Raw genomic sequence first — 14,931 nt, forward strand, 5'->3', positions numbered from 1 at the left:
GCTTTTTATTGTTTATATATTAATATCAACTTTATTTGACATTATTGGGAAATAAGGTGTTCGTATATAAATTAATTATCCAGAATATTTAAACATACTTTTTGGTACCAGGCAGTTAACCATTTAAATGATTGACATGTCTAATCATCATCTTAAAGTATATTAAATTATAAGTTAATGTTTTTTGCCCAGTTACTAATATTATTTGTTGGTCAGTAGTTTTTATACTGTGCTCGTTATGATACACTGTGGGAATATTGAAATATATAAGTCACTGTTCTCCAGTGATTGAACTGTTCTTTTTCAATTGCTTTTTTTTTCTCTTTTAAATTACAGAGTTTATTTATTTTTTTTATTAACTTTTATTGAGCTTCAAGTGAACGTTTACAAATCAAGTCAGTCTGTCACATATAAGTTTACATACATCTTACTCCGTACTCCCACTTGCTCTCCCCCTAATGAGTCAGCCCTTCCAGTCTCTCTTTTCGTGACAATTTTGCCAGCTTCCCACTCTCTCTATCCTCCCATCCCCCCTCCAGACAGGAGATGCCAACACAATCTCAAGTGTCCACCTGATATAATTAGCTCACTCTTCATCAGCATCTCTCTCCTACCCCACTGTCCAGTCCCTTTCATGTCTGATGAGTTGTCTTCGGGGATGGTTCCTGTCCTGTGCCAACAGAAGCTCTGGGGAGCATGGCCGCTGGGATTCCTCTAGTCTCAATCAGACCATTAAGTATGGTCTTTTTATGAGAATTTGGGGTCTGCATCCCACTGATCTCCTGCTCCCTCAGGGGTTCTCTGTTGTGCTCCCTGTCAGGGCAGTCGTCGATTGTGGCCGGGCACCAACTAGTTCCTCTGGTCTCAGGATGATGTAGGTCTCTGGTTCATGTGGCCCTTTCTGTCTCTTGGGCTCTTAGTTCTCGTGTGACCTTGGTGTTCTTCATTCTCCTTTGCTCCAGGTGAGTTGAGACCAATTGATGAATCTTAGATGGCCGGTTGTTAGCATTTAAGACCCCAGACGCCACATTTCAAAGTGCGATGCAGAATGTTTTCATAACAATTATTTTGCCAGTTGACTTAGAAGTCCCCTTAAACCATGGTCCCCAAACCCCTGCCCTTGCTCCGCTGACGTTTGAAGCATTCATTTTATCCCGGAAACTTCTTTGCTTTTGCTCCAGTCCAATTGAGCTGACCTTCCATGTATTGAGTGTTGTCTTTCCCTTCACCTAAAGCAGTTCTTATCTACTAATTAATAAAAAACCCTCTCCCTCCCTCCCTCCCCCCCTTGTAACCACAAAAGTATGTGTTCTTCTCAGTTTATACTATTTCTCAAAATCTTATAATAGTGGTCTTATACAATATTTGTCCTTTTGCCTCTAATTTCGCTCAGCATAATGCCTTCCAGGTTCCTCCATGTTATGAAATGTTTCACAGATTCGTCACTGTTCTTTATCGATGCGCAGTATTCCATTGTGTGAATATACCACAGTTTATTTACCCATTCATCCGTTGATGGACACCTTGGTTGCTTCCAACTTTTTGCTATTGTAAACAGAGCTGCAATAAACATGGGTGTGCATATATCTGTTTGTGTGAAGGCTCTTGTATCTCTAGGGTATGTTCCGAGGAGTGGGATTTCTGGGTTGTATGGTAGTTCTATTTCTAACTGTTTAAGATAACGCCAGATAGATTTCCAAAGTGGTTGTACCATTTTACATTCCCACCAGCAGTGTATAAGAGTTCCAATCTCTCCGCAGCCTCTCCAACATTTATTGTTTTGTGTTTTTTGGATTAATGCCAGCCTTGTTGGAGTGAGATGGAATCTCATCTTAGTTTTAATTTGCATTTCTCTAATGGCTAATGATCGAGAGCATTTTCTCATGTATCTGTTGGCTGCCTGAATATCTTCTTTAGTGAAATGTGTGTTCATATCCTTTGCCCACTTCTTGATTGGGTTGTTTGTCTTTTTGTGGTTGAGTTTTGACAGAATCATGTAGATTTTAGAGATCAGGCGCTGGTCGGAGATGTCATAGCTGAAAATTCTTTCCCAGTCTGTAGGTGGTCTTTTTACTCTTTTGGTGAAGTCTTTTTTTTTTAGATGAGCATAGGTGTTTGATTTTTAGGAGCTCCCAGTTATCGGGTTTCTCTTCGTCATTTTTGGTAATGTTTTCTATTCTGTTTATGCCTTGTGAGTTGTCCCTATTTTTTCTTCCATGATCTTTATCGTTTTAGTCTTTATGTTTAGGTCTTTGATCCACTTGGAGTTAGTTTTTGTGCATGGTGTGAGGTATGGATCCTGTGTCATTTTTTTTGCAAATGGATATCCAGTTATGCCAGCACCATTTGTTAAAAAGACTATCTTTTCACCAATTAACTGACACTGGTCCTTTGTCAAATATCAGCTGCTCATACGTGGATGGATTTATATCTGGGTTCTCAATTCTGTTCCATTGGTCTATGTGCCTGTTGTTGTACCAGTACCAGGCTGTTTTGACTACTGTGGCTGTATAATAGCTTCTGAAACCAGGTAGAGTGAGGCCTCCCACTTTCTTCTTCTTTTTCAGTAATGCTTTGCTTATCCGAGGCTTCTTTCCCTTCCATATGAAATTGGTGATTTGTTTCTCTATCACCTTGAAAAATGACATTGGAATTTGGATCCGAAGTGCATTATATGTATAGATCGCTTTTGGTAGAATAGACATTTTTACTATGTTAAGTCTTCCTATCCATGAGCAAGGTATGTTTTTCCACTTAAGTATGTCCTTTTGAATTTCTTGTAGTAGAGCTTTGTAGTTTTCTTTGTATAGGTCTTTTACATCCTTGGTAAGATTTATTCCTAAGTATTTTATATTCTTGGTGGCTACTGTGAATGGTATTGATTTGGTTATTTCCTCTTCGGTGTTCTTTTTGTTGATGTAGAGGAATCCAAGTGATTTTTGTATGTTTATTTTATAACCTGAGACTCTGCCAAACTCTTCTATTAGTTTCAGTAGTTTTCTTGAGGATTCCTTAGGGTTTTCTGTGTATAAGATCATGTCATCTGCAAATAGGGATAATTTTACTTCCTCCTTGCCAATCCGGATACCTTTTATTTCTTTGTCTAGCCTAGTTGCCCTGGCTAGGACTTCTAGCACGATGTTGAATAAGAGCGGTGATAAAGGGCATCCTTGTCTGGTTCCCGTTCTCAAGGGAAATGCTTTCAGGTTCTCTCCATTTAGAGTGATGTTGGCTGTTGGCTTTGCATAGATGCCCTTTATTATGTTGAGGAATTTTCCTTCAATTCCTATTTTGGTAAGAGTTTTTATCATAAATGGGTGTTGGACTTTGTCAAATGCCTTTTCTGCATCAATTGATAAGATCACGTGTTTTTTGTCTTTTGTTTTATTTATGTGATGGATTACATTACTGGTTTTTCTGATATTAAACCAGCCTTGCATAACTGGTATAAATCCCACTTGATTGTGGTGAATTATTTTTTTGATATGTTGTTGAATTCTATTGGCTAGAATTTTGTTGAGGATTTTTGCATCTATGTTCATGAGGGATATAGGTCTGTAATTTTCTTTTTTTGTAATGTCTTTACCTGGTTTTGGTATCAGGGAGATGGTGGCTTCATAGAATGAGTTGGGTAGTATTCCCTCCTTTTCTATGCTTTGAAATACCTTCAGTAGTAGTGGTGTTAACTCTTCTCTGAAAGTTTGGTAGAACTCTGCAGTGAAGCCGTCCGGGCCAGGGCTTTTTTTTGTAGGGAGTTTTTTGATTACCGTTTCAATCTCTTTTTTTGTTATGGGTCTATTTAGTTGTTCTACTTCTGAATGTGTTAGTTTAGGTAGGTAGTGTTTTTCCAAGAATTCATCCATTTCTTCTAGGTTTGCAAATTTGTTAGAGTACAATTTTTCGTAATAATCTGATATGATTCTTTTAATTTCAGTTGGGTCTGTTGTGATGTGGTCCTTTTTGTTTCTTATTCGGGTTATTTGTTTCCTTTCCTGTATTTCTTTAGTCAGTCTGGCCAGTGGTTTATCAATTTTGTTAATTTTTTCAAAGAACCAGCTTTTGACTTTGTTAATTCTTTCAATTGTTTTTCTGTTCTCTAATTCATTTAGTTCAGCTCTAATTTTTATTATTTGTTTTCTTCTGGTGCCTGATGGATTCTTCCGTTGCTCACTTTCTATTTGTTCAAGTTGTAGGGACAGTTCTCTGCTTTTGGCTCTTTCTTCTTTTTGTATGTGTGCATTTATCGATATAAATTGGCCTCTGAGTGCTGCTTTTGCTGTGTCCCAGAGGTTTTGATAGGAAGTATTTTCATTCTCGTTGCATTCTGTGAATTTCCTTATTCCCTCCTTAATGTCTTCTATAACCCAGTCTTTTTTGAGTAGGGTATTGTTCAGTTTCCAAGTATTTGATTTCTTTTCCCTAGTTTTTCTGTTATTGATTTCTAGTTTTATTGCCTTGTGGTCTGAGAAGATGCTTTGTAATATTTCGATGTTTTGGACTCTGCAAAGGTTTGTTTTATGACCTAATATGTGGTCTATTCTAGAGAATGTTCCATGTGTGCTAGACAAAAAAAGTATACTTTGCCCCAGTTGGGTGGAGAGTTCTGTATAAGTCAATGAGGTCAAGTTGGTTGATTATTGTAATTAGGTCTTCCGTGTCTCTCTTGAGCTTCTTACTGGATGTCCTGTCCTTCTCCGAAAGTGGTGTGTTGAAGTCTCCTACTATAATTGTGGAGGTGTCTATCTCACTTTTCAATTCTGTTAAAATTTGATTTATGTATCTTGCAGCCCTGTCATTGGGTGCATAAATATTTAATATGGTTATCTCTTCCTGATCAATTGTCCCTTTTATCATTATATAGTGTCCTTCTTTATCCTTTGTGGTGGATTTAAGTCTAAAGTCTATTTTGTCAGAAATTAATATTGCTGCTACTCTTCTTTTTTGCTTATTGTTTGCTTGATATATTTTTTTCCATCCTTTGAGTTTCAGTTTGTTTGTGTCTCTAAGTCTATGGTGTGTCTCTTGTAGGCAGCATATAGACGGATCGTGTTTCTTTATCCAGTCCGAGACTCTCTGTCTCTTAAGTGGTGCATTATTCCATTTACATTCAGCGTAATTATAGATAAATAAGTGTTTAGTGTTGTCATTTTGATGCCTTTTTATGTGTGTTGTTGACAATTTCATTTTTCCACATACTTTTTTGTGCTGAGACGTTTTTCTTATTAAATTGTGAGATCCTCATTTTCGTAGTGTTTGACTTTATGTTTGTTGAGTCGTTACGTTTTTTGGGGCTTTTATCTTGAGTTATGGAGTTGTTATACCTCTTTGTGGTTACCTTATTATTTACCCCTATTTTTCTAAGTAGAAACCTAACTTGTATTGTTCTATATCGCCTTGTATCACTCTCCATGTGGCAGTTCTATGCCTCCTGTATTTAGTCCCTCTTTTTGATTATTGTGATCTTTTACATATTGACTTCCGTGATTCCCTGTTATGAGTATTTTTTTTTTTTAATTAATCTTAATTTGTTTTTGTGATTTCCCTATTTGAGTTGATATCAGGATGTTCTGTTTTGTGACCTTGTGTTGTGCTGGTATCTGATATTATTGGTTTTCTGCCCAAACAATATCCTTTAGTATTTCTTGTAGCTTTGGTTTGGTTTTTGCAAATTCTCTAAACTTGTGTTTATCTGTAAATATCTTAATCTCGCCTTCATATTTCAGAGAGAGTTTTGCTGGATATATGATCCTTGGCTGGCAGTTTTTCTCCTTCAGTGCTGTGTATATGTCGTCCCATTCCCTTCTTGCCTGCATGGTTTCTGCTGAGTAGTCTGAACTTATTCTTATTGATTCTCCCTTGAAGGAAACCTTTCTTTTCTCCCTGGCTGCTTTTAAAATTTTCTGTTTATCTTTGGTTTTGGCGAGTTTGATGATAATATGTCTTGGTGTTTTTCTTTTTGGATCAATCTTAAATGGGGTTCGATGAGCATCTTGGATAGATATCTTTTCGTCTTTCATGATGTCAGGGAAGTTTTCTGTGAGGAGTTCTTCAACTATTTTCTCTATGTTTTCTGTCTTCCCTCCCTGTTCTGGGACTCCAATCACACGCAAGTTATCCTTCTTGATAGAGTCCCACATGATTCTTAGGCTTTCTTCATTTTTTTTAATTCTTTTATCTGATTTTTTTTTCAGCTATGTTGGTGTTGATTCCCTGGTCCTCCAGATGTCCCAGTCTGCATTCTAATTGCTTGAGTCTGCTCCTCTGACTTCCTAGTGCGTTGTCTAATTCTGTAATTTTATTGTTAATCTTTTGGATTTCTACATGCTGTCTCTTTCTGGATTCTTGCAACGTATTAATTTTTCCACTATGTTCTTGAATAATCTTTTTGAGTTCTTCAACAGTTTTATCAGTGTGTTCCTTGGCTTTTTCTGCCATTTGCCTTATTTCGTTTGTGATGTCTTGAAGCATTCTGTAAATTAGTTTTTTATATTCTGTGTCTGATAATTCCAGGATTGTATCTTCATTTGGGAAAGGTTTTGATTCTTTTGTTTGGGGGGTTGGAGAAGCTGTCATGGTCTGCTTCTTTAAGTGGTTTGATATGGATTGTTGTCTCCGAGCCATCACTGGGAAACTAGTTTTTCCAGAAAATCCGCTAAAGAAAAAATGCAGTCAGATCCCTATCAGAATTGCCTTTGGATTATAACCGCCACCTTGTTCCCTGTAAGGATGAAAGTCTGAGATTTGGATCATATATGCTTGGCTGTAGCTGGTTCTGTGTTTTTAGTCCAATTAGGGGTGGATTTTTGGTCCCTGGGTTTTTTTTTTTTTTGTTCCTTCTCTCAGGCCGAAAGAGTGGGTTAGAAAAAGACCAAAAGAAAAAAAGGGGGGGGGAGCAAAGCCGCCGCGGAGCCGGAGCTGTTCTCCCTCTGGCTCAGGCAATTCTAATGTTAATGAAGCCGCCTGGGAAGGGTGGGGGAGGGATCAGGGAGATAGGAGAGTAGCACCTCAGAATATAGCCAGAGTTGCTTGTCTTGCTTGGAATGACTATTATATCTGAGATTTCCACGGGGCGTGTTGCCTGTGTGTGCTGGCTGTGTGGAGATTGCCCCTGGGGGTCTGGCCCTCTGAAGCCACCCGCTGCCAGTCTAAGTCCTAGCGTGAAGGTTCCCCTGCTGGGATGCTTTACTCCTGGCTCCAAAATCAGTCGCTGCCTCCCGGGGACTTCTCGTCCCACCAGCCGATTCGCCGCGCCGCCCTCGCGGACCTGCTGGGCCCCCTCCCGGGTTAGTTCAGGGGAGTGGAGCAGCTCTCCGTGCTTGTGCCGTGCCAGCGCCTAGTCAAATTCCCGGCGGGACGGTTCCCTGGCTGGGATGCTGCTCTCCCAGCTCCAATACCAGTCACTGCCTCCCGGGGACTTCTCCCACCGGCTGCATCGCCACGCAGCCCGCGCGAACCGGCTGGGCCCCCTCCCGGGGTGAGTTTGGGGGGTAGGGCTGGGCCCCTTGTTTGCGCCATCAGTTCCCCTGGGCTCTGCCCTAAATCGGGCGCCAAAGGTTACCTGACTGGGACGCTGGCTCCAGGCTCCGTAAACAATCGCTGCTTCCCCGTATTTGTTCGTTTTCCATCTCTGAATCTGTGTTCGTTGTTCAGGGTTCGTAGATTGTTATGTACTTGATCGATTCACTTGTTTTTCCGAGTCTTTGTTTCAAGAGGGATCCGAGGTAGCGTCTACCTAGTCCGCCATCTTGGCCCCGCCAAGTTGCTTTTTCCTAGTTTTTTCTCTTTCTGACTATCAATTGTAATTTCTTGCTTTTGTTAGTCTTATTATTTGATGCCTTCTCCCCTTGTTTAAAAATTTTTTGGTACCGTATAAGTTTAATTCATAAATAACACCAGTGTTTCCTGATATGAATGTTTTTGGCATAAAGTTAAATGCCACATCCCTAGGGTTTCTCAGTCATACTGCTACCAGCCTTTGAGGATGGAGAAAACATTACTGTGCAGGACTGTTCCACACATTTTAGGGCATAGAGCATCCTTGGATCCCAACTATTAATGCTGGTAGTATTCCCAGCCACTGCAAAACCAACAGTGCCCCTCACATTTCAAACTCCCTGAGAAACTCTCAAAGAAAACTTATCGCACACGGCTGTAGATCCCATTTTTTGTTCTTAGCCATGAACCCAACTGTGAAATAAGCCTGGCTGGATCCAGTGTAAAGTTTTTGCTTAGGTAACCACTGGTAACAGAAAAGGCTAGATAGAGTATCTTCAATCTGATACGTTCCCTGCCTTCTGGCAGACATCCCAACACAAAATTCAAAAGATATATATCAAAGTTGAGATAGACCTCAAAAGTTTCTTAATACTAATTATTAGCACTCTGTGCTTTAAAGGGTCAGTATGTCAAAATCCAGAAACTGTTGTAGATGATCACTTCTACACAGTTGGTAGGGGGGAATAAGACGAACTAAGAAAGGTAATTCCAGCAGTACCAAGAAAACCATAAGAACTTGTCAATAAAGAAATCTGAAGAAAAAAAAACACAACACTAAATTAATTGCATTGATTAACCTTACAAACATACCTATAAGGTTTAAATTTTTAAGATAAATTGCCTTAGAAAAATGGCAACATGGTTTCTATAAGGGGAAAATAACTTTTCTCTAACCTAATAAAGTACTTTGAGATTTCCAGTATCCACCCAAGTAGATAGAAAACTTCGAGTTAATAAACTTTATTTTAAATTTTGGTATTATATAACCAACCCTGTCTGAGAATGGAGACTTGTTTTTGAAGGAGATAGATGTGATTATAAACAGTTTCTCCAGATGAAAATGTTAAATAGACTGCTTCCCAGTCCTGAACGTAAATGATCTGGAAGGAGGACTTTGCCTGGATTGAAGAACCGTTAATGAGTAAATGGTCAGAGACGTCAGTATAGACAAGGTACACTTAGGGAAAAGCCCAGATGTTCTAGGGCCGTGGACTCCATGCAGCAGAGAATTACAGTCTCTTGCATTGCTCAGGATTCTAACATCATCATCAAAGATTCAGGGAGAAAATTATCCTATTTTTATATAAAACAAGGTACATCTATAAAAAAGATAGTGGTTCTAGTCCATATACAGACAAAAAAATAAGAGAAAATGACTCTGGATTATTAAAAATAGCATATTGACCAAGTTAACGCAATAGGTACTGTTCCTTCAATATTTTCAAGTCCTAGATATGATTATTAGTAACAGTAATACCCATCAGAAACTTCAGTGAATTAGACAGTTAGACAGGGTTACTAGGAGTCAGTTAAGAACTAAGTCCATCCAAACCACAGGCTCACTGCTATCTTGTTCTCTATCACTGTAATTCAGCATTAGTCTCTCAAAGGTTTAGAATCACTGTATTACTGTCATTATGTTCCAGAACACTGTGGTGAGGATGATCCCCCCATCAAGCCCAGGGTAGTAGTTACAGGTAGTGGTAGTAGGATCTAGATAGCCTGGCTAATAGAAAGTTATGGGACAGAGTCACTTTTTCTATGAAGCTTAGGATGTTGTAATTTAATAAGGATCTAGAATGAATATTTACTCTCTTGCATATGTACCTACCTTTAACCTTTAAAAAAAAAAATTTTTTTTTTTTTTTTTTAGCTTTCCCTAAATTACTTTAAACTACATCTAGAAATCATGCAGTGGGAAAATTTATAAGTAAACTGTCTATGATATCATATTATAACTCCTGCACAATGAATAGTGTAGTACATTGAAACACAAGAGTAACAACACTGCCTTTTATACAAAATAAAAGATCTGGTGTCTTCCTGCTTAAGTCATTCCCCTCAGCTTCTGAGGAGATGAATGTTCTTGGCCACTTTTACAAGCTTTACAGAAAAGTGAAAGCTGAGTGGTCAATGGCAGAGTAGATATTCCAGTTCTTCGTAGCACCTGTTGTGCGTGTTGCCCTCCTAATCCAACCTCTTCGGCAGCAACTGGTTCTGTTCCAGCTCGGCACCAGAACCTGGACTGCTCTCTGACAGTGTCTTGCCCATAGGTCCTGGGTGGTGAGAAAGCATACCTCTGACTCAGTGAGGGGCACTGGGTGTCAGGTGGGTGAGGGTTCTGCCATAGCCGTGCACAGGGCAGGAGGCAGGAGCTGGTAAGCGAAGTGTGTAGGCTGCACTGAGGCCTGACCAGGCCGGCATCCCCTCAACCTCTGTCCCGCCGCTGCTGCCGCCTCTATGCCATGCCAGGTTTTTTTTACAGTTCAGATAAGATCCCAAGATTGTTCCAGTTCCCCTTCTATATATTTTTAGCTCTTCATTGATTGTTGATACTGGCTATTAAAATTACATGGCTCTCTGTGTTCTGTAATGTTGATTTTCATTACAGAGATTCTTTGTCTTTTGAATTTGCCTTTAGTGGCTCATGAGTGAAGGTTTTGGCATTAGCGTATATAAGAAGAATTGGTGATGGTGACCCTTTATCATCTCTTATATCAGAACTCTATTGACTTTGTATGTAATTTGTGACATGTTAGCCACCACTTATGATTAGGCCCTCATATTTGCTAAATAAATTAGCGTGAAGTTCTGGGTGTTGTGTTAAAAAAAACAAAACCAAGCAATAAAACATGATTCTTACCTTGGGAAAGTTTATAGTGTGAGTGTGATAAGACTGGTACAAAGTAAGTTTAATAAACTCTGCAAAGCGATAAATAATGACACCAGAGCATGAGAGATACCAAGAAGTATTGAAGGGTAGAGTAAGTGCTGAAAGGTCAGGAGTATTAGGGTAATGAGATTAAAACAAAAAACTAATTTTCCCTTACCTCTCCCTATTTAATACCTAGTACTTTTTTTTTTTTTTTACTTGGTTTTTAATATATCTGGGTACCTTCTATATGTGCTTTCAAAAACATCTTTTCTGAGTAATATGTCAGTTTCAAATTAGGCAAGTATACAAAATATGTTTTCGAACAAAAGAGCATTTCCAGTCCACTGCCTTTAGACTTTTAAATACAATTTTCCTCCTTCCATATTTTCCTTTCAGTTATTCTAATACATTCATTATTCCTTTAATTTTTGAGCTTTAATGCTTATCGTCTTTCCTTTATCTCTTCTTTTGTGTTGATTATCTGTGTCTCTAATATCTTTTCCTTTTTAACTTTTTAAGTAGCATCATTAATGAAACTTCCCATTGTTTTTATCTAGCCTTTTCTTCAGGGTATCACTTTACTGAAAGTAATAAAATTTAATGTTGCTACATAATTGCTTTGTGCTCTGTCACTGTGCTGACCCCTGCTTTTGGCCTACATTTAACCTTACTACTTTTGTTTGTTCTTTCATTCTGTCTTTTCAAATAATAATATTAAGCCAAACTCTATTAGAAGGTTTTTCTTACCATCACTTGTTTCCTTCTTTGGAAATTTTTACAAAACAGAAAAGAACAGGAAATTATAAAACAACATTCATGTTCCCACTATCCATTATTGGCATTTGTTATGATTTTGTCTTACTTGCTTCAAGCTTTTGTAATAATAATAATAAAAAAAAAAAGGTTTGTAATCGCTTTAAAAAAGCTGTTTTTTAACTCACCTACATTTTTCCTTCTATATGTTTATTAAAACTAATATCTTCTTTTTCTTAGTTCGTTTCTTAAAGTTTGGAATCAGGCTTAGTATCTTTAGTGCTACGCAGTCATAATATTTCTAAAAGGAAGGAATTGAAGTCTCAGGACAATTTTAGGGATCATAGCCTCAGTTACTCACAAATAGTAATTTATCGTTACCTACTACATTAGAATTAAATTCCTCTTTCTTGGTTTTCTATTATCTGGTCCTTGTCAACATTCAAACCCAAAGCCCACTGCCATCGAGTTGATTCCAATTCGTAGTGACCCGTAAGGTTTCCAAGGCTGTAAATCTCTATGAAAGCAAACTGCCACATTTTTCTCCCACAGAGCCTCTGGTAGTTTCAAACCATCAACCTTTTGGTTAACAGTCAGTTGCTTTAACCACTGTGCCACCAGGGCTTCTTGTCAACCGTATCCTCTACTATTTCCTAATATCTACCCTAGAGTCAAAACTTCCCAAGTTTATCCCTGTATTCCGGGTGTAATCACATCTGATTCATTTATCTATTATTGTATTCCTCTTCATCTGCTGGTTACTTATTGACTGATTCATAACTATAGCATTCTTGTAATACAGGTCCGTGATCCCTTACCTATGATTTTGAAATCCAAACATTTTTTTAAGTTGGGTCAACTTATAAAAATGACCATATGGTGGCAAAACCTGGCCAGTCTGAAGAGTGGCTATTTATACTCCTTATCTAAATTCCCTGAGGCCAGATGTGTTTCAGAACTCAAAATTTTTCAAAATTTTAGAACAGTAATAAGACTGTATACACTTAATACTCCCAACAGGGCCTGAGGTAACACTTGAATAAATTACATTAATATTTCTGCAGCAAAATGTGAACAGGCACGTTAAGTAGGATGAAAACCAAAAAAAAAAAATCAAAACCCAGTGCTGTTGAGTCGATTCCGACTATAGGGTCGCTGTTGAGCCAATTCTGACTATAGGGTCACTATGAGTCGGAATTGACTCGACGGCCCTGGGTTTTGGTTTTTTGTTTTTTTTTTTTGTTTTTTATCCTACTTAATGTGCCTGTTCACATTTTGCTGCAGAAATATTAATGTAATTTATTCAGGTGTTGCCTCAGACTCTGTTGGGAGCGTTACGTGTATACAGCCTTATTACTGTTCTAAAATTTTGAAAAACTTTGAGTTCTGAAACACATCTAGCCTCAGGGAATTTGGATGAGAGATGATAGACTTGTGGCGATAAAATCTGCTCTAACTTGCCTTTCTTTTTCTGCCCTGCTTGCTTGTCTTTTGATGCCTCCCTGGTACTGCTGATTAGTCAGCATTCTTTTATGGAAGAAATCATAATGTAAAGAGCAATCTACTAGAGTTTTATTAGCATTGTTACCTCTTCAATGATATGAAAAGATCCCTCAACTAGACAGAGGACCTGGGTTCTGACCTCAGCACTACCATTTATAAACTTTATGACCTTGGCAAAGTTTATTTAACCTTCTCTGGTGATAACCCCTACCCAGCCTTTCTCAAAGTTAAGGGTCAAATGAGATAACATATATGTGAAAATGCTTTGCAAATGCGAAAGCTATACAAATATAAATAATAGTATAGGTAGTAAGAGTAATAATTAGCACTTCCCGTTCTGGGAATTCTCTCCTAATGGCTTGGAAATTTCATTTTCTGGGATATAGAAATGATATTTAATTGTGATAACAATCTGAGCTGTTAAGGCTCACTTTATACCAGGTACGGTGCCAACCACTGTATATGAGGTGGCTATTGCCATTCTTATTTTGCAGATGAGAGAACTAATGATCAAAGATTAAGAAACTTTCTCAAGCTCACATAGTTCTACAGCTCAGTCAGAGGAAGTGGCTCAGCTCGGATTCAGACCCAGTTTTGGCTGACTTAAAATTTTAACTAAATTTATACCTGGAAACAATGCATTAAGTGTTAACCGAGTTAGCTTTTGTACTTCCAAATATGAAGTCATCTTAAGTACAAAGTGAAAAAATGAACCTCATCTCTGAATTACCAGTAGCTGTGTTCTGGTTTCAGTTTCTAACTTTTCAAGCTATTCCTCTCAATTCCAGAGTCATTTGGTGAGGCCAGACTTGGCTGTAGCTCATCATATCACTACCTCATAAAAACTGTTGGCTCTGTTCAATGTCCTTGTGATTATCGTTAGTAATTTTTTTGTTTTGCCTTATAAAACCAGATGACTTTATAGGGAAGATGTCCTTATTCTTAAAATTTATCCCATTATGAGGATATATGCAGGCATGCACATAGTTATTATAGTTACTTATGAATCTTATTTCCATTATACTTCACTGTCGCCTACCATGGCATCTGTGAAATTAAATTGCTAAATTTCTGTGTCTTTATTAGTAATGTTAACATGTAACAATGTGTGTATAAGTTTTTGTATGAGAAACTGACTTGAATTGGCAACTCTGCTTAAAGCACAATTAAAAAAAGAATTATAGGTAACTTTCTAACCTGTGGAAACCCTGGTGGTGTAGTGTTTAAGTGCTACTATGGCTGCTAACCAAAAGGTCGGCAGTTCGAATTCACCAGGCGCTCCTTAGAAACTCTATGGGGCAGTTCTGCTCTGTCCTGTAGGGTCGCTATGAGTCGGAATCGACTCCATGGCAGTGGGCTTTTTTAGGTTTTCTAACCCGTGCATTATCCCTAAAGCTTCTGGCTTTCATCATTTCAGTTAAAAATTTCAAATTTCTCTGTATCCCCTTCCAGATACTATATTTTTTGCTTAAAAAAATCATGGTGGGAGTTCAGGTGCTATGAGCTAGTAGTTACGGGAATTTTTATGTTGGTCAGTCCTATTCAGTGAATTTGTAATTATATGAACAGTAATAGGCAGCATGTGGGATTCCTTGTTCAGAGCATCCTGGGCACATGGTAGATATTTAGTTAAGTACTATTTGGTTGCTTTATTTGGCTAGCTCTTGAATTACTGAAAAATCACTAAGACAGGTTCTTAACCTGGGATTAAGGAAATCCCTGAAACCCTGAAACTGGCAGGAAAATTTTGTACCTAAATTTGTGTATATGTATGTGTTTTTCTAAGAGTGTTCATAGCTTTCATCAGATTTTCAAAGGGTCCCTGACCCAAAGTAGATTAAGAATCTTTGCTTTAATTTTGTAGTGAATTCAAAGTAGAATCTTCTAGGTTGGATGTCATTTTATAGTTAGTTACTTGTATTACTGGTGAGCACACAGAGTTCAAGCTCTAATCATCCAGCACAGAAGCAGTAATCTGATCATTTGTCAGATTTTCTTGACAAAAAGCAGTGATATATGGTGTA

General features: G+C 38.1%; 1 protein-coding gene across 1 annotated transcript in view; it reads left to right on the forward strand.

The window, feature by feature from the left end:
* Positions 1-14,931, forward strand: part of BTAF1 (B-TFIID TATA-box binding protein associated factor 1) — a 105,132-nt gene that overhangs the window by 43,666 nt on the left and 46,535 nt on the right. The gene's annotated exons all lie outside the window — the stretch shown is intronic.

This window comes from Elephas maximus, chromosome 16 (assembly GCF_024166365.1).
Source record: "Elephas maximus indicus isolate mEleMax1 chromosome 16, mEleMax1 primary haplotype, whole genome shotgun sequence".
NCBI lineage: Eukaryota > Metazoa > Chordata > Mammalia > Proboscidea > Elephantidae > Elephas > Elephas maximus.